The sequence below is a fragment of the Typopeltis vanoorti genome, chromosome 3, assembly GCF_054136105.1.
Source record: "Typopeltis vanoorti isolate ZY-2024b chromosome 3, IOZ_Tvanoo_1.0, whole genome shotgun sequence".
Lineage (NCBI taxonomy): Eukaryota > Metazoa > Arthropoda > Arachnida > Uropygi > Thelyphonidae > Typopeltis > Typopeltis vanoorti.
The window spans coordinates 8,185,609-8,207,213 of NC_143551.1; positions in this window are offsets into that span (position 1 = coordinate 8,185,609).

Sequence of the window (21,605 nt, forward strand, 5' to 3'; positions counted from 1 at the left end):
GTCGCAGATGGGAATCGAAAAGAGGAGTTGTCCTTCCTTCCCTAGGCATATTGTTGCAAAGCGAAAAGCCACTAGGTCTCAAAAATAACGCCTTAGTGACGTCAGTTTGAGATGTAGTTTCGTGACGTCATTGTAATTGGCATGGGTGACATCATCGGTATCCTGGAAGCATTATTTTTGTGAGCACCCTCTTTTTGTTTGGTTGCAGTGGTGCATTATAGGTAATGGTTTGACGATGGAATTCTGGGTTATAGTTAGAGCATGGACTCCTTGGAATTTCTCTGGGGCCCCAGCTGTCTATGACATCATGTTGAGTCATTGTTTCCAGTGTGGAAATCTGGGTAATGGTTCGAGCATGGAATTCTGGTAATGGTTTGATTGTGGTATTTTGAGCTATGGTCTGTCACCGCATCTGTCGATGAAGACACATTTGCCTTTTGGTTCGAGCATGGAATTCTGTGATGTGCCCTAGTGCTGCCATCAGTCAATAACGTTAGGCGGGCTTTAGTTCGAGTGTGACATTATGAGTAATGGTTAGAGTATGGAATTCTAGGTGAGGATAATTGGTGACATGTTGGGGTCTTTGAATCGGGTGTGGAATTATTGGAGAATATTTGTCTATAGGTGGCAGCACGAGTTATCAAATAATTTAAGCGTGTAGTATTTCAGCTTAATTTTCACTCTGGGAAATTTTTAATAGAGTTAAGAGAAAGTGCCGGGAGTGTTTTTTTTTACAATCACGTTTACTTGACAATAGATTGCAGTTAACATTTTTCTAAAATAAACAATTGTGGGTTTCAGTGGTTTCCCCTATCCCCCACAAACATGGACAATTTTTTTTTCATTCCCTGCTTTAATTTCACAGATGGGAATACGATTTTAAGTGTGTAGTATTTCATCCCTAATTTAGACTATAGGAATTTTTAGTTTAGTTTAAGTTTTCTAAAATAATTGATTATTGGATATCAATGTTCCCCACTTTGTTTCTCTTTCATCACGGCATTAATTTCACAGTAGTGATAACACTAATACGATTTCGTTTTTGCAAAGGTAAATATTTTATGCATGCATAATTAAGCAGAAATCTGTATGTTTCCAATAATCTTTTATATGTGAGGGTGGTCTGAAAGGTTTCCGGCCTAGCAATGAAAAAAAAAAAAAGAATTTATAATTTCAAAATTATTTTATTTTTCAACATGATCTTCCATAAGACTAATACATTTATTCCAGTGATGCTCCTGCGCGATTATGCCGTCAATGCAGAGATTCTCATTAAGATCTGCAGAATACCCCTCTACAGCTGCGATCACTCTTGATTCGAAGTAAACCGCTGAACAGCGAGGAGAGTTTTAGTTTTGGGAAGAGACAGAAGTCAGATGGAGCCGAATCTGGCGAATAGGGTGGATGTTCCAACGATTCATAGTGCAGATCCCTTAATTTTCTCATTGCCAAAACACCTTTGTGGGCAGGTGCATTGTCCTGATGAAGATGATTTTTTTCGTCTGCAAACCGGGTATTTTCTCACGAATTTTGTCGTCTAGTCTCGTTTAAAGATGGGAATAATATTTCCCGGTTATTGTTTTACCCTTTTCAAGATAATTAATAAACAAAATGCCTTTAGCATCCCATAACACCGATTCCATGACCTTTCTGATGGAACCAACTTTGTCTCCTTTGGCGCTGAACAACCGGCTTCTGTCTGCTGTTTTGACTGCTGTTTGGATTCTGGTGTGTAATGGTGCATCCAACTCTCATTCATAGTAATAAATAGACACACAAAATCTGTTTTATTCTTGTTCAAACGCTCCAAGTACTGCTCACAGATTTTCATGCGAGTGTGTTCTTGATCTGCCGTGAGCAGTCGCGGCACCCATCTTGATAAAAGCTTTTTCATTTGCAATTCTTAATGCAAAATATATCCTACAAGTTCTTTTGAAATGCCTATAGTCTCTGCAATTTCACGCACTTTGATTCGCCTGTTAGTATCAAAACGAACACTACACTCATTCGCAATTTGTCTTTGAGTCATGCATGTGTGTTGAGAAAGAGTACATATTTTTGAATGCTTTATTGGATATGTATCCATTTTATAGCTACACAAAATTAATAAAACGCTACGAATGACAACTTGTTTACACTTTGTAAAACGCATACATTATTAACTAACGTCGTGGAGAAATTTAAACATGAAGTACTCAACCATAACAAGGAACTAACATAAAAAACCAAAGTAAAACCAAAATTATTGATTTTGGTTTTAATTAACTGTTTTAATTAACTGAAACAGAAACCAAACCAAAAGCAAAGACTTGTAAATTGAGCTTGTTCGGTTTGATTTCTTTGCAACTGTAACTAGTTGGGATGACATTTCATTTTGTGCACGTAATGAAAGTATTCTTTCGCATGGTGATTTGTGTTGTATTAAAACAGCCTTCCAGAGTCTTTCCAAGATATTTGTGTTGTTATCGTGCTGAATATCTCATTAAAATTTAGACCAATCATGGAAAAAATGCTAAATCTTTTTGAAAGTTGAGTAGGCGTTTGTATTCACATCCCATGCTTGCTTTACAATATCCCATTCGAATTCATTTCATCTGAATGCTTGTCTATTTAGAAAATAGCAATGAAGTTCAGAAAATCCCTCCCGACCATCGCTGCATCTATTTATAATGAAATTCTTAATGAAAATCCAGTTAGTATTCATGAATGCGCTTCTAGTTATAAACATTCAACAGTCTACTTTCCGAAATCAAAGAAATGGAATGAAAACGAAGCAAGAATGTGACACAACGTAGATTAAAGTCGTACTTATTTGAACTGTCACGCAGAAGACAAAATCTATCATTTACATATTCTCAAAATTACCAATGAGATCGATATATGCTTACGAATAGAATAGCTGAGCAAGAGCCACCTGGTAATCCTCAGAACTCACTGTCATTACGAGCAAGACATTTGCCACCACATCACACTGATATGCCACAAGTTTTGAGAACTTTCTTTTGGATGAAAAAAAAAATAATAATAAAACGTAGTGAACGAAACCATGGCTTAAGTGATAAGCGTAAATTTCTAATAGAAGTGTGAGAGTGTTATATTAAAATGCTGAGAATAATCTAGATGCGACAATGTTTCACGTTTAAGTGAAATGAAATTATCACATTCTGTTTTGCATGGAAATCTACACTAAGATGAATTCGTAATCTCTTTCAGTTCGTGTTACAGCACCGTTAATGTTCGGGATGAAAATGATGTGGTTCATACGTGCATTGCCCTAAACCATCCATCGACGTTTGAGCAGCGTCCAGAGATAATGACAACCGAAAGTAAGTTGAATAAATAAAGTTTGTTCTTGTTAGAAAAAAAAAGTTAATGCTTTAAGAAAATATCCGCTTTGCCTATTATGGCTTTCATGCATTAAATTTTAAAACGAAATACGGAACAAGATAAGTTTCACCGCTTATTGTCATTTAGGTTACATTCATTTACCTTCCCCCCCCCCCCCCCCTTCTTCTTTGGGATCAAAAGACTGTCGCCGCCTGTGAACTTGCCTCACATGATATTGTGATAGCGTGGTAGCTAATTTTATCTGCATATCCCTTAATGTTTGTCATCTGCGTGTTCTGCCCCACTATTGTTTGAGGTATTAAAAATAGATCATCGGAGCATTGGAGTATTTGTTATTAGAGAACGCATTCATTGAGCTGTTTTCTGTTATACTGCTAAACGAATGAGTCCCCCTCGAGTCTTCCAATCGGTCGATGATGTGTTTTTCATCTGAACCGCTCCTTGTTCTTCCTATGGTTCTCTTTCAATTTCTGGAATACCATTCAGACCCATATTTGAATTTTGCGTCTTATTTATTGCAATTTTGATCTTTTAATGGCAGTTACAATGTCTCTCACCCTGATCTAAGCTTTCATTCAAGTGAGTTCATTTTTAGTCAATGTCCTGAGAAGTCTCCTTTGAGTGTTTCACCGTATTTTCCAAAGGTTACGCAAGAAAGTTGAATTATTCGTACGGCTTCTTTCTCTCAGTTTTCCTCTCCTGTGATCCTTCAACTTAAGTAACACCAGGAGTTCGTATATCAATTTCCAAGCTGGTCCAGCAGAACTGGCTTTTTTTGGAGGGGGGTGAAGTATATATTACAGATTCTTTTGTTTTATTTATACAGTCATTACTCGACTTACGATGGCTATCCCGGTCCGAAAAATAAACAAATAAAGCATTGACATTTTCACGCCTGATTTATCACTAAAATGAAACTTGTACTGTACTCTACTTTGTTTGGCTTGCAGCTGTGCAGTGTGCGTGATGTTTGTGAAGAGAAGAAAGTTGCTCCGGTCGCTGCAGTATGATGTTCTTGGAGTCACTACAGAGGATCATTTTTATTGCGATACTAAGCTACCAATATATACAGAGGCTGTTTATTATTAGTTTACTTAAATATAAAATTTCCCCTTAATTATTGGTTTATGAGGTTTCCTAAAACACATTTCTGAAAGGCAAGTGCAAGCACAGCTATGTTGACGAGAAGGGGATCGTCAACATAGCTGTGTTTGCGACGGATGTTCATTCCACAATTTGTGGTATAACTATCCATATGGTCAAGTAACTTCGAGCCGGTTTGTCCCTGCTCGTATATTATTTTGATTTCAGATGCTTGACCATAAAGTCCAAAGACGACCACTCCATCTGCTGCACAATAGCATCTTTTCATTTGTGATTTGTTAGTGGTTATATCTTTGTGAAAATGGTCATCAAGACAGAAAGGGATTCTTATAGTGATAAACAAAATAAATCTACCAATGAATAAGTTATGTCTTACCCTAATGTATCCTAATTAGCCCTATATATATATATATATATATATATATATATATATATATATATATATATATATATATATGTGGCGATTAGTTTTTACTCGGTTGTTATACATTTCAAAAAATAGATTTAATGACTCCAAGACCGAGATAACATATAAAGATTTTAATGATAAATACTACTAGTTTCGGCATATAGCAGCCTTCTTCAGGTATTTATAAAGGAAAGGAATACTAATAAACATTGAATTATTTAAATAAACAAACTGGAAATTACAGGTACAAATTGCCTCACATAATCGATACATAAAAACGTTGTATTTTTCAAGTTGTTCCAACTGGCGTGCCATTGTTTGTTGCAATTGTGCGTGCAAGTTCACGTGAACGCCAATATTGAATAACTGCAGCATGGCTATCTGGGATGTTATAACTTAAATTATTATTTAAGTGGACCGGGTTCAGTAGGATTTCCCGTGATTCTACGATTTTTCTTTCAAACTCATCTTCACAGCGAAAAATATTTTCTGATCTATTCCAGCATACAGAGTGGCTTTGTTGGTCATCATTAGGATTATTTGAAAAAAGAACATGACTGGATAACGCAGTTGCATGAGATCTTTTGTATGAGATGTCTCTCTTATGCTCTTCTATGCGTTGTTCAATAGATTTGTTAGTTTGACCAAAGTATGGGATATTGCAATCACACCACAATTTATATACTCCAGGGTACTTAAGGTTGTGATGAGTAGGTTTTGGATGGCTGATTAGAGAGCGGATTTTTGGAAGTGTGGTGAAGAAGGTCCTGATATTATATTTTTTAAGGACTTTAGCTATTTTCTTAGAGACTGTGCTAATGTATGGAATAGAGATGCTACCTTTAAAATTAATAGTCTCTGTTGTGCACTGCTTAGGAGGGTTCAGAAAAAGTTTCTTAATTGTTTTTTCAGAGTATCCATTTTGTTTAAAAATAAGAGTGAGGTGATTCATTTCTTTTTGTAGTTCATCTTGTTCATTTAAGAGAGAACGTGCTCTGTGTCCTAAGGTAGATATAATTCCAAGTTTTTGTGGTGGAAAATGATGAGAAAGATTATGCAGATATCTATTGGTATGCGTAGGTTTTCTGTACATAGAGATTTTTAATCTTTCAGAGTATCGTGTAAGCATAACATCCAAAAAAGGTAAAGAGTTATTATTTTCTATATCAGCAGTAAATTTTATATTAGGATGTTGGATGTTTAGATGATGAAGAAAATCTGTGAGAGCTGTGTGCCCGTGATTCCAAATAATGAATATATCATCAACATATCTTTTCCAAACTTTTGGTTTAAATGAGAAGGAAGATATGGCTTTCTTTTCAAAGTCTTCAAGGAAGATGTTAGCTAGCACAGGGGACAAAGGGTTGCCCATTGCCAGGCCTTGTTTTTGTTGGTAAATGGAGTCCTTATATCTGAAGTAACCAGAATGAATGCAATGCTTTAATAAAGTGAACATTTTTTTGGATAATTTATCCTGTATTAATGTAAGTACCTCGTCCGTAGGAACGTTAGTAAATAAAGATATAATGTCCAAACTAGCTAGAATATCATTATCATCGATGGGAATATCTTTAATATGAGAAACAAAATCTGTGGTGTTTTTGATGAAAGATGAAGATTTATTGGAGAAACACTCATAATATTCGCCTCTCATTACGCTCTCTACATCCTCTTATCCCACGCATCTATGGAGTTCCAAAAATTCATAAAGAAAACATCCCTCTTCGCCCAATTGTGGAAGGAATTGATTCACCTACATATAAACTTTCAAAATATTTATCAAAGTACCTCAAGTGTTTCTCCAATAAATCTTCATCTTTCATCAAAAACACCACAGATTTTGTTTCTCATATTAAAGATATTCCCATCGATGATAATGATATTCTAGCTAGTTTGGACATTATATCTTTATTTACTAACGTTCCTACGGACGAGGTACTTACATTAATACAGGATAAATTATCCAAAAAAATGTTCACTTTATTAAAGCATTGCATTCATTCTGGTTACTTCAGATATAAGGACTCCATTTACCAACAAAAACAAGGCCTGGCAATGGGCAACCCTTTGTCCCCTGTGCTAGCTAACATCTTCCTTGAAGACTTTGAAAAGAAAGCCATATCTTCCTTCTCATTTAAACCAAAAGTTTGGAAAAGATATGTTGATGATATATTCATTATTTGGAATCACGGGCACACAGCTCTCACAGATTTTCTTCGTCATCTAAACATCCAACATCCTAATATAAAATTTACTGCTGATATAGAAAATAATAACTCTTTACCTTTTTTGGATGTTATGCTTACACGATACTCTGAAAGATTAAAAATCTCTATGTACAGAAAACCTACGCATACCAATAGATATCTGCATAATCTTTCTCATCATTTTCCACCACAAAAACTTGGAATTATATCTACCTTAGGACACAGAGCACGTTCTCTCTTAAATGAACAAGATGAACTACAAAAAGAAATGAATCACCTCACTCTTATTTTTAAACAAAATGGATACTCTGAAAAAACAATTAAGAAACTTCTTCTGAACCCTCCTAAGCAGTGCACAACAGAGACTATTAATTTTAAAGGTAGCATCTCTATTCCATACATTAGCACAGTCTCTAAGAAAATAGCTAAAGTCCTTAAAAAATATAATATCAGGACCTTCTTCACCACACTTCCAAAAATCCGCTCTCTAATCAGCCATCCAAAACCTACTCATCACAACCTTAAGTACCCTGGAGTATATAAATTGTGGTGTGATTGCAATATCCCATACTTTGGTCAAACTAACAAATCTATTGAACAACGCATAGAAGAGCATAAGAGAGACATCTCATACAAAAGATCTCATGCAACTGCGTTATCCAGTCATGTTCTTTTTTCAAATAATCCTAATGATGACCAACAAAGCCACTCTGTATGCTGGAATAGATCAGAAAATATTTTTCGCTGTGAAGATGAGTTTGAAAGAAAAATCGTAGAATCACGGGAAATCCTACTGAACCCGGTCCACTTAAATAATAATTTAAGTTATAACATCCCAGATAGCCATGCTGCAGTTATTCAATATTGGCGTTCACGTGAACTTGCACGCACAATTGCAACAAACAATGGCACGCCAGTTGGAACAACTTGAAAAATACAACGTTTTTATGTATCGATTATGTGAGGCAATTTGTACCTGTAATTTCCAGTTTGTTTATTTAAATAATTCAATGTTTATTAGTATTCCTTTCCTTTATAAATACCTGAAGAAGGCTGCTATATGCCGAAACTAGTAGTATTTATCATTAAAATCTTTATATGTTATCTCGGTCTTGGAGTCATTAAATCTATTTTTTGAAATATATATATATATATATATATATATAGTATTAATTCTATAGTATTAATTCAGAGGATATTTTTGTGATCAGGACTGGTGGTGGGAGAACTAGGGGACACCTATGGAAGCTGGGCAAGGGTTTGGTTAGCAGGGGTGTTAGAGCTGGGTTCTTTACTTTTAGAGTGGTAAATGAGTAGAATAAGCTTCCAGAGTCTGTTGTGGGTGCTATGACGGTGAGCGAGTTCAAGGCAAGGTATGACAGATACTGTGAGAATGTCGTATAGTTGTGTGGACATGATGTTTAGGGTTTCCCTCGATGAGTCTGAGGACTCCCTGGAGTCGGCCGAAATAATAATAATAATAATAATAATAATAATAATAATAATAATAATAATAATAATAATAATAATATAGGGCTTTTCTTCAGCCGGAAGGCGTTCTGTATACTTTTAGGACTTTAATAGTCCCTAAACACATATTTTATAAATATTTCAAAACTAGGACTGCCTCCAATTTAAATTCTCAGTTATGGTCATTGATAGCGTAAATCAAGGGTCATCTTTGGTTCATCCAATCTAGTGCTGCCATCTTTTGTTGTTGAAAATGAACCTCGAAGATCAAACTTTTCGATTAGAATCGATAGTCGGCTGGAATTTACGATAGTTACCGGAAGTGGAACTTCTATGTGAACAAGCATGCAAGAAGAAGTTCTCTACGTGATTCTTGGAAGATTCGCCAGTTTTACGCGATGAATAGCAAAATAACACAATTTTTCTCTTCCCCTCCCGCAACTAAAATTTTAAAGCTCTAGAACAGTAAGTGTGGTGATAGTAATGGAGCAAAAGCAGACCCGATGGACAGTGATACAAAAACTGGAGGGATAAATATCCCTCTAGCTGCTACAGTTGCTACAACGACGACTACGAGGAGTAAAGTAGCACAAGGTCTGCCGACTGTTGGACTCTAGAGTCTAGATCAAAAAGCTATTTTTTTTCAAAAATGAATGGCTGTTGGTGGAGAATAAAAACATTGGCCGTAAAATATATAAGGAAGTCTCATGTTTGGGAGTAGAAAGGAATAACCAAGGTATGACTATTTCAAAGCCATGGGCAAATATTCAAATTTCTCATTATGGTGGGAATAAAAAAAGAGCAAATGACTTCACTAAGTAAAAGAATTCACGATCATAAAAACAGTTCAGCTCGCATTGCTGCCGCTAAAATTATAGAATCTGCAAAAGAACGAAAACTAAAGGTAGCTTATTCAAAAGCATTTGAACACGAAAAAGAAGTCACTTGTAGAATCTTCAGAACAGCATATAAGGTTATAAAGAAAACCCAGGGTTTCAACGACTTGGAATCAGAAATTAACCTCCAAGATTTGAATGGCAGTGACATGGATCCAATTCTGCATTCTACAAATGCTTGTATGAATGTAACAAATCATATTGGAACTGAAATGAAATTAATCCCTTTTTAAAAAATAATAAAGTCAAACTGTGAGAGTTCCCTTTTGATTGACGAAAGTACCACTATTAGTCAGTTGTCATCATTAATAATATATGTACGCACAATGCTACCTGATATGGAGCAACACACAAATATTTATTGACATTGTAGAGTTAGAAAATGTATTCACACAAGATATTTCCAATAGCTTGATGAATTGGGGTTTCATGATGATTATTTGAAGAAAAATCTTGTTGATATTTCCTGTGATGGAGCAGCTGTGATGTTTATTATGAAAAAAAGGAGTAGTGGCTTTGATTAAGTAACGTTATCCTCACATTTTGGTTTGGCATTGTGCCAACCATAGACTCGAGCTCTCTCTTGGTGATGTTGTAAAAAACGACTTCCCAGAACAAATCAACCACATTCGTCTTGACAAACTTTACTGTCTCTATCACCAGTCACCCTAAAATGTCAGAGAACTAGACAAAGTAACTGAAGATCTTGACAAGAAAATCTTCAAAATTGGAAGAGTTTTAAGTAAACGTTGGGTCGTTGGGTGGCTTCTAATTTTAGAAGTGTTTTTGCGGTGTGGAAAGATTATGAAGCATTGTGGCTCATTTTACAGCAGCAAAACAGGAGAAAACATAAACAACAAAGAGTAACGTATGAAGGCCTTTTGAAGAAAATAACAAGTGTTGATTTTGTTTTGGATCTTGGATTGATGTGTTACGCTCTCCAAGAATTGCCAGAGCTTAGTGTTGAACTGCAATCAAGAGATATTACACTCTACAAACCTCATAGCAGATTTGGCTGTTTGAAGACAGGAAAGTCAATGGCGAGACTTTTTAATGTGAAGCTGTACAAGCAGTTGAAAATCTGAAAGTTAAAGGCGTGACTTTCGAGAAGAGGGTAACAAATGACCATCAACAAATGTGAATCGTGCTCTTCATACCACAAAATTTTATAAATGCTTGAAAGAACGAATGGAAAATCGCCTTCTATTTGCAGAAGAGATGCAAATTCCATAATAGACAAAAGTGTTGGATCCAGAATTTTGGCCAGATGGTGCTGAAAGTAATGTTACTTTCGGTGAGACTGAAGTGGAGAGTTTGTGTAAGACGCTAAGAATAATTGCAGAACGACAGGTTGTTGGAGGTTTTCATGAATTCCTGACAGAGAAGAAAATGCATGCTGTACTATTGCAGTAAAATAAATACTGTTAACATCATCCCCATTTCTACTGCTGAATGTGAGCGTTGCTTTTCCCAGATGAACCTGATTATCACACCGACAAGAGCTTCTCTACAAAATGAAGACTGTGAGTACACTGATGTTCATCAAGCTGGTTGGGCCTCCTCTGCCTGTTTTTCAACACTTACCATACGTCAATTCCTGGTTACGGAAAGGCAAGCATCTAGCAACAGACACGAAGAGTAAGAAACGAACTCGCGAAGATGGCAACACCAGTGTGATGAGCCCAATTTGGAAACTATTGTGAAAATTAAGATATTTTTTAAACTTTTTTCCACCTTTACTTTAATGTTATGTTTAATGTTTTATTTCGATTTGATATATGTAATATCCATTTGTCAAAAGTAAAAGAACGAGAGCTTAAAATCCTGGTATGTTTCGATTTTTTTGTGTTATGAGATGAGATGGTAGAGTTCCGAAAAACTTATATTTAGAAAAAAATCCCTGTAGAAGAAGAATTTAAAAACCCTGGAAAATACAAAATGGAGGAATTATAGTAAACGGGAAGTAACTGAATCTCTTTGATTTGCTGATGGAAGTTTTCTTTTTAAGCAATTCATCGGGAGAATTTCAAGAATTTTCCAGGGTTTTCAAATTTTTCTTCTAGGGCTGCTCTGACTAATTTAGACGATATGGCGTCTCCTTCTGGTACTCCCTTATTTGAAAAGAAATTTCATATTTGTTCCTAATTTTCTAGATGCATTATAATTTATTCTTATATTTATTTTCAATTCCAACTTTAAGAGTGAATTAAATGCAATTTAAAACTCAGTAAAGACCAGACTCAAGGGTTTTCGCATTCATTTTTTTTTCTCAAAGATTTATCGTATTACATATATATTATGAATTATGCTGTGGTTGTTTCTGAATCTTGTTTATTTTGGAAATTGACAAAATATCTAATTTTATTTGGATTCAGTTAGTAATTGATTTCGTAAACAGATTGTATACTGTTAAAAGCATAATGTTAAAAGATAATATTGTTTGGTATTATCTTCTGTCTTAAGCAGATTTATAATTTTACTTCCCCCAGTCATGACTGGTTCACCACATGTTTTCAAAAGATCTATCGATATATCGTCATCTTCGCCTTACGCCTTTCTTCATACTTTCCATTGCAAACTTGACCTAAAAACCTATTATCGAATATTTGTACCTCTTCCATTTGAAATAGTATATTTTTGTTTTCGTATTGATCTAATTTTGTTGTCATCATATAATTTAGCATGAAAAGTTTCTATTCCTACCTGATTTTTTTTCTCTTTATTCTCTACTCGTTCTTCAGTAGCTTCTAATTTGTTTTGTCCTGTGATGACTTCTCTTCACATTCCTTTTTGACACAAACTGTTTTCTAATGTAATTCTGATTTTTCTTGTTCTGAAGTTTCTAATTACTTATGTTATTTTTGCCAGTTGTTTACCAACTCTCGAAGGATTCTGTTCCACTTATCTTGAGTAAATTTTTTTTCCATCTTTGTGCTATTCAAGAGAAGGTTTAGAGTTTTTATTATACTTTTTTCACTGTTTTCCTTTGGTCAATTCCGTTAGTGTTTCGCTGGCATTAATTGTGAGAGTTCTGTTTTTATTTCATAGTTTTCATTCAAACGTTTTGATGAAAATGTCTTCATTCACATGAATATAAACAAACTTTTATCCTATCTCTTTATGGGCCTCTTGATTTTTTTTCAGATTTCTTAAATCAACAGAGTAATTTACATTTATTAAGTGTCTCTCTTTCCTATCTTTTGTTCATAACAATTTCTGATTGTTATGAACGAAACTCACTAACATGTGTCACTGCTTATACTGGAATTATTTACTATATCTATGCAATGGAAAAGATATTTTCTGTTGATTAAAATATACTCCAATAAGCCCCTATATTTGAGCTTCTCTACTTCCATTTACGGTTCTTCATATTTTTGAAGAAAGCATTCATTATGTAGAGATCTCTGGTTTCAACAAATTCTATCATTCTTTCCATCGAATACATATTTTCCAATTTCTACTAGATGTGCATTGTTTTCACCAGCTTTAGCAAGTAAAGTCCACATTAAAATTGTAAAGTATGTGTAATTGCTATTTATCACTTACTGTACTCTTTCATAAATGCATCTACTTCTTCCTCTATATTGTGTGAGGTTCGTGCAACTTGCAAATACCTAAATTTGTAAAACCTACGTATTATAAGCCAGAGACCTGCAATAATGTGCTATTTGCTGTATTTGTTCTTTTATGGAAGGCTTGATTAGGAAGCCAACTGCTATCTGGGATTCAGATTGTCGCCAAAATCATAAACTATGAGTCCATTTTTTTAGATCTACGAGTAAAATATTTTTTCAGGTTTCTTCCAAACCGATGATATTTCATTTTATTTTTTCTACTTCCAGTAATAATTCTTCAGGTCGGATTTGTACTAGCTAAGATTTAGAGTTGTACGCACGCACATCTCATTTTCAGTTGATAATGATTTTAAATATCATGTCCTTAATCTGAAGATAGTGTTTCTCAAGTTCCTTATCATATCTCCTCGAAGGATCCATATTACAAACTTAACGAATCATTAAAATGATTTAATAAGTTTGTAATATGGATGGGTGACTTGCAATTATTTTGCTAAAACATAACTAATATTTAAAATATGAGATCGAACGTTGTTGATATAGTAAGCTAGCTAAAATAGTGCTTGTAGAGTTTGCAGTATGAATAATAACGTACAACATATAGTATCCATAACCTAGATTCAAATTTTAGCATTCCAGACTGCACTACTTTTTAGGATATATTATAGCTTGTAGAACTCATTACTTAGTTTTATATTAAATGTAAATGTTAGAAGAACAATGACTTTAAATCAATAAATGAATAAAATAAAATAAACTTTATCACTGAATCTTTCTAATATCTTCTTCGCTTAACATAGAACTGAGGTTTCTGTTTCGTTGTTTTCCGATTAACGTCTCGATCAGTACACTTCCAGTTGTATTCCTTCCTCCTATTAGTAATTTTGAATGAAATACGGAGTATTACTTTTATTATTGATTTCATTTTTGTTCTTAGCGATCTCACTGGATTTACACCTCAGCGGCGATAGTGAAACGGCAGATGGAACAGGTAGTCGAAATGATATGTACATGATGATCTATGACAGCGATGACATGCCTAATCCATACGCAGAAGGTGTGACGCTGGATAAGAAGCTCGACTATAAAATCTATCCGAAAAAGGTAGAAATCGCCATTTGTAATTTTGTATATAACTGAAAGTCGTGCTAAATGCGAAAGATTATTTAACTGGTCTATTACATATTTTTCATTATACATTTTGGTATCCATAGGACAGAAAATAAATAAACCTAAATAAATGGAAATCACTATTAAGGATATACAGCTTAAACACTAACACGCTATTAAAAATCTAGTTCACAGATATAGCCATAAGCCACGAACTGTCTAATTAGCTTTGATAAATTTATATGTGACAGGGCTAATCTAAGAGTTAGACTGCTAATTTTAAGGTTAAATTAAGATAAGAAAAACAGACTTAATATTACTATTCCAAGTTCTTTTCTTTCTTTTTTTTTCTTACCTTTTTATATCGAGGTTCTAAACAACAAAGATCAGGCAATATCTAATATATTACATAGCTAATTTGAATAGACGAAAGGTGAAAAGAAATAATGAATTCGTTAACACTGAAGACGTGCAGCTTACACTACAAATCTGTTTTCCTTGCTCATCTGTTTCAGTAACTTGCTGACATTCTATAACAATTTTACCATTGAACTAGACAAGGGGAATGGACATACTATGACACTTTTGGATTTAGCATAATACATCATGATGGACTGTTGCATATGTTGGAGAATATGCGTTTCGATTACAGAATGTTAGCGTGGAAAAGAGGATGGCTGACTGACAGGTATCAAATAGGGTATATGGGGATGTGAGGCTGCAAGATTTAAGGTAACCAGTGGTGTACCACAAGGATCAGTGCTTGGTTCACTGCTATTTAAATTGTACATTAATGATATTAGGAAGGATTTGACAAGCGACATACAGCTATTTTTTGATTACGCAAAGATAGATAGGGTAATCAGGACTGTTGCTGATATGTAGTACTTGCAATATGATTTGAATAGGCTGGAATTGTTGGCATGGGAAAACGGGTGTCATTTAAATGTCAGTAAATGTAAAGTCATTCACTTCGGCGTGATTAGATATATATAGTGTTGTATTATACGAATGGGATTATGCTTGAAGAAACTGATCAGGCTATGGATCTTAGTTAGTAGATAGGAAGGTGAGGTTCAGGGACTATGCAGCACATATTACAAATAGAACTAGGAAGATATTTGCAATACTGAAACGAACGGTCACATGTAAAGATAAGGAAGTCATTTTGTCTCTTTATAAGGCCTTGATAAGACCTCACTTGGACTATTGTGCGGAGATCTGGTCTCCTGACTTCTGGTGTGAATATGACATAGTGAAGAGAGTGCAAAGGACAGCGTTAAAAATGATATCAGGATTGTGGAATACTGAGTATGAAGACAAACTGAGAATTGGTATACTGCAGACACTAGCAAACAGGAGAAAGAGGGCTGATATCATTGAGAATTACAAATGTCTGAAAGAGGTAAACAGGATTTCAATTGATGGAATTTTTCGGTTAATGGAGGGTGGGGAAAGGACAAAAGGGCATCCCTGGAATCTGAGAATGAAAACCGCTAAGAAGGGGTGAGGGCTAATTTTATTTTCTCCTAAGGTGGTGCGTGATTGGAATGGATTGCCATTGGATGTTGTGAGTGAAAACAGTTTGAAGAAATTCAAGAATAAGTATGAATGCTGGAGTGTGTATTATTTGGCCTCCCTGGAGGTCTCTCTGAATAATATATATATTTTTTAAATATCAAGTAAATACTTTATTAACTGACAAATAAATTACATACGTATACGTACAATTTAATTATACGTACAATTTATATAATACATATAATACACATATTTATACAATACGTACAATTTAAGAGATGATACTAATATTTTTCACATGTGGTTCAATCCCCATTTCAGTTTATCTCATACTTTGTACAATGCGCAAGTCATATAGCTCAAGAATTCGTGTGTTATTAGTAGTAATAACGATTTTAGTAATAGTTTACTGTCAATTATAGTTCAGTTACTCAGGATAGATTATACGATTATCTATCTACTCTCTCTATATATTTTTTTCCGTACGGAATGCCACAAAATATGTTATTTATGCATAAATAATGATATTAACAATATGTTTTACGTCTTTTTTCAAATGCATGTTTACAATAATTCACTTTTTATTAAATCGTTTATAATATTTACTTGTTTCTTTGGGTGGCATTTCTGATTTCTTCTTCGAAGCGTTGCAGAGCGTATCTGAGGAAAATAATAGATGCCGGGTGTTTCGTGGTTTTGTTTCCATACCCGTCGGAAGTCAGGTGTTGATTTTATTGTTTGTAGGTACGTGCTTGGAAGACTACTACTGCTTGTGCATGCACGGTTTATCTTTTTTGCAAGCAGGGTTGAATTTGGATATGGTGTGTTTGTGCCCTTGTAATGGTGTTTTTGAGAGGGATTTGTTAGACGTTTGTGTGTGTTAGTTTCTGTCGTTTGGGGTTTTGAATATCATTAGCTTTGTTTTTCCAGGGTTTATATATATGCCATTTTCGGTTAGCAAGTTAGTGATTTGATTACATTTTTTTTTTTAGTTAGATATTTGTTAAGCGATATTTGCGTTTGTTGTAAATGGATACTATGGCCCTGTGATCTGCGTATTGGAAGATTTTACTTTTCGAGGAAGATGGCGTATGTTTTGTGTGTGTGTGTGTGTGTGTGTGTGTGTATGTTAAATAGAATGGGAGATATGAGAGCTCCTTGAGCCACTCCACAGGTTTCCTGTACCTCTCTATGCTGAACCTATACGGGTGATATATTAATAATATAGTTTTTTAAATAACTAAATAATATTTTTATTCATTTCTAAAATATTTACACATTTCTATATAAAATAGTTATCTTGAGTATAATTTTAAAATATTTTCCTACATTGGATTTCAGTTAATAATTTTAATAACACTCTTTGCCTCTGTATGATGCATTTACAACACATATTCTAATATTAACGGTGATGATTATACAGATTTTTTTTTAGTGAATAACTCATAAAATAATAATAATTTGGGAGGCATTTCTAATTTCTTCCTCGAAGCTTTGCAGAGCCTTATCTGAGGCAGATAATAGATGGCGGTGGTTTCGTGGTTATGTTTCTATACTGGGTTTGACATAGGTTTTTTTGTGTGTGTGTGTGTGTGTGTGTGTGTGTGTGTGTGTGTGTGTGTGTGTGTGTGTGTGTGTGTGTGTGTGTGTGTGTGTGTGTGTGTGTGTGTGTGTGTGTGTGTGTGTGTGTGTGTGTGTGTGTGTGTGTGTGTGTGTGAGAGAGAGAGAGAGAGGGAGAGAGAAACGGGAATTGCTCTAATTTTCATTATAAAGCGCCTGTTTCAGCTCTCTGTATGTCCTCCCAAGGTTTCTGTGGTCGAACTGCAGTTTCTTTATCATGTCATGTACGTAGAAGTTTCAGCTGCCTTTGCCATAGTGATTATTCTATTTATGTTTTGTAGTTTATTGACTGTGGACTTAGTATCTGATATGTTGTTCTGGTTACTCTATAGCTTGGGCTGTAGTAATGTTTCAACATTGCTGTGTAGTGGCATAAGTGTGTTTCACCTTAAATATTTTGTATTGTGCCCGTGCTGCTTACAGAAGTGCAGCTTGTTCCCAGAATATCAGTTTTACCATTTTATCTTGCAACCATTGTAACCTATTAAGTCTGTAGTCTGCGCAAAATGCGTATGATGTGATTCCGTATCTTAAAATGTTTTCACATAATGCTTTGTAGATTAGTATTTTTATGTGGGTTGGGGCAATGTCTTTTAATCTGTATAGTTTGCTTGCTATTATCCTAAGCTTGGTAAGTAGGTAGTTTGTATGGCTATTCCAACTTTGATCAGCATCGAAATGAAGTCCGAGATAGCGTGTTGTTTTCACCTGTGTGATGGTTGTGATTTTAGGTTCTGCACTTCGTGTATAGGAGGATGAATGTTGGATAGTGATATATTTAGTTTCTGTGGGCAGGGTTTGGGGGTTTTTGAATATCATTAGCTTTGTTTTTCCAGGATTTATATATATGCCGTTTTCGGTTAACCAGTTAATGATTTGATTGATGTCGTGTTGCATATTTGTGTAAGCAATATTTGCATTGTTGTGAATGGATAGTATGGCCGTCTCGTCTGAATACTGAAAGATTTTTCTTTTTTAGGGAGGATGGCTTATGTCGTTTGTGTATATTTTAAATAGAATGGGAGATAGGACAGCTCCTTGCTCACTCCGCAGGTTACCGGTACACGTATAGGATCAGCGTACTTTGTTGTACGCTGATCCTCTACGTGTGATGTGCTTCCTGTTTTTCGTGTATGCTTTAAACCACTGGAGTAGACGACCTCCGATTCCGATATGCGGAATATTAATAATATTTTTTTTTATGATACTTACATTACATACATTTATTTACATATAATACATACATTACATATTTTGGTTTACATGTGATACGTACATTGCATGCATTTGGTTACATATGATACATCTTCGATGAGAACTAATTTCTCTATTTAGTTTAGTCTAGAACTAAACGAATAATAATAATAATTTTATTATTATTATTATTATTATTTATCAGATAAATTATATACATTATATGAAGACAATTAGGCATTACAAATATTTTCTCGCACATGAAGTTCTTTTTTTTAAATAATAATAATTACAATAACTGTTTACAATATATATTATTATAATATTCATAATGATGATTTTTACAGATGTTTCTTTGCAATTTTACACTCTATATATACAATATCAATGGATATAATCACTCTATATTGCATACAGGTATTACATACATTTGATTACATATGATACATTACTTAAATTTGTTTACATATGACACTTACTTTACATACATTTGTTTACATATAATACATACATTACTTTGGTTTAAATGTGATGCGTACATTACATGCACACACAGACACACACAGACACACACACACACACACACAGACACACACAGACACACACACACACACACACACACACACACACACACACACACACACACACACACACACACACACACACACACACACACACACACACATAATTTGTATAATTGTAGAATTTGCCACTTATTGTTCGAAGTTTGTTGTGTAGATGGTTTAAGTGGCTATTCCAGTTCATATCTGCCTCGAGGTAAATTCCAAGGTATCGTATTGTTTCAACCTGAGTGATTGTAGTGGTTTTGCTGTTCTGTGTGGTTTTTATGTTGGAAAGTGGATGTTGGATGGTTGTATATTTGTTATCAACTGGTCGAGTCAGTGGATTTCTGAATATCATTAATTTTGTCTTTTCTGAGTTTAGGTGTATGGAGTTTTTCGTGAGCCAGTCTATGATCAGATTGATGTCATGTTGCATATTTGTTTTGGCTATGCTTGCGTTATTATGGACGGATATTATTGCTGTATCGTCTGCGTATTGGAATATCTTCCTTTGAGTGGTAGCTGATTAATATCGTGCGTGTAAATGTTGAATAGAGTTGGGGAGAGTACAGCTCCCTGTGGCACTCCACAGGTTACTGGTAGCTCTGTGCTTCGGTTTGACCCAATACGTGTGATATGCTTTCTATTTTGAAGGTAGTTTGTAAACCACCTGTGAAGTGGCCCGTCTATTCCAACATGCCTCAGCTTTTCTAACAAAGTTTGATGTGTAAGTGTATCGAATGCTTTAGTTAGATCAATGAAGACTATCATGCCAATTTTTTTTGTCTAAGGCTGTATTAATTACGTCTGTAAAGTGTTCCAAGAGAGATGTTGTTCCCTTATTTTTCTGAAAACCATATTGTGTTTCGGGGATAATATGAAAGATCTCAGTGTATGTTTTTTCAGTATGATTCTGTGAGTTTTTTCAGTATGATTCGCTTCATAATTTAATTGATAATTGGTAATGTTGCTATGGGTCTGTAGTTGCTGATTAAATTTCTTTTTCCATGTTTGTATATGGGTGTGATTATGGCGGTCTTTAGCATACTTGGTATCTGTCAGTTTTTAAATATTTTATTTATTAGTTTTAGTAGGATAGGACTTAAACTAGTTGCATGTTGCTTTATATCTTTAGGTCAAATACCATCTATTCATGGGCCTTTGTTTGGTTTGATTTGATGTATTGCTGAGAGAAATTCTGCTTCTTTTATGGTTGGGAACCATAATGTCTGTTTTGATTGTGGTCCAAGTGGAGGATCTCGTTTTGTGATCGGGGGGATAGTACTGTGCAGTTCTTGGTGGAGTCTGCAAAGTATTGGTTAAAGTCATTTGCTAGTTGTTGGATAGGTTTTGCATCTTTCATGAAGCTGTGTTTTATGGATTGAGGCGGTGGTGTTGGGAACAAAATCTAGCATCTCGTTAATCAGATGCCAAGTTTGTTTCACGTTGTTTTGTACAGAGGTTAGTTTGTTTCTGTAGTAGCTTCTTTTTGCATTTCTGATTTGTGTTGTAAGGCGATTCCTTGTTATCTTATATTCAGTTTTTAAAGCTGTGTTCTTTGGATATCGCTTTAGTTCTTTCCATTAAAGCGTCCTTTCTGTGTATTTCTAGGATTAAGTTTTGTGTTATCCAAGGATTTTGTGTTGTTTTTGAGCGAATTCTGACTTTCTTTGTAGCTTTCTTATATATTTCCTCCAGTGTGAGTTTAATTTCGTTGTATAAGATATCTGCTGAATCTGATGACAGGTGTTCCCAGTCTGTTTTTCGTATTTCGTGGTTGACTATTTCTTCGTCTATTATTGTTTTCTGTCGCTTTTCTTCTGTGGGACATTGCATGCATATTTTCTTGGTGTGCAGGTTTAGAGCAGTGAAGTAATGGTCTGCTACTTTGCACTTTATGACTGATGCAGTGTAACTGTTTGGTGGTGCTCGGAAAGTTTATATGATCTAGACAGGAGGCAGTGATAGTATTTCCGAATATTTCTTCCCTAATACATGATGTTATTGTTGGTATTAGATTAAACATGGATAGCGTGTCTAGGTATTGGACAGTGTTGTTCTGGTTTTCGTTTGCAATATTTATGTTTATGTCGCCAATTATCATTAGGTATTCGGTTGAGCAGATTTCTTGGCTTGAAAGCCAGCAATTGAGTTCCTGGAAGAATTTTATCATGTTTAGGTTTGGTGGCCTGTAAATAGCATTTAGTATTATGTGATGCTGTCTATTGGTGGTATTAGTGATTTCGAGGCAAAGGGTTTCAGCATGCTCAAATTGATAGGCCATTTCATTTGCTATTAATTTTTGTTTGATAAATATTAATATTCCACCCCCTCTTTTTGTTTGACGGCATGATCTATGTTGTTGGAAGCCTGGAATTTGGAAAGCAGTTGCTTCGTCATTAGTTATGGTTACTTCTGTTAGAATTAATATATCAATAATGTCAGTGTAATTCCTCAGATAAGCCTGTAACAATAACCAATGTTTTCGGATGCTTCTGATGTTAATATGCAAGATTGAGAGACCTCCCACTTGTACTGTGTGTTGTTTCCCTGCATCAGGCGATTCGAAAGTACAATTACTGATG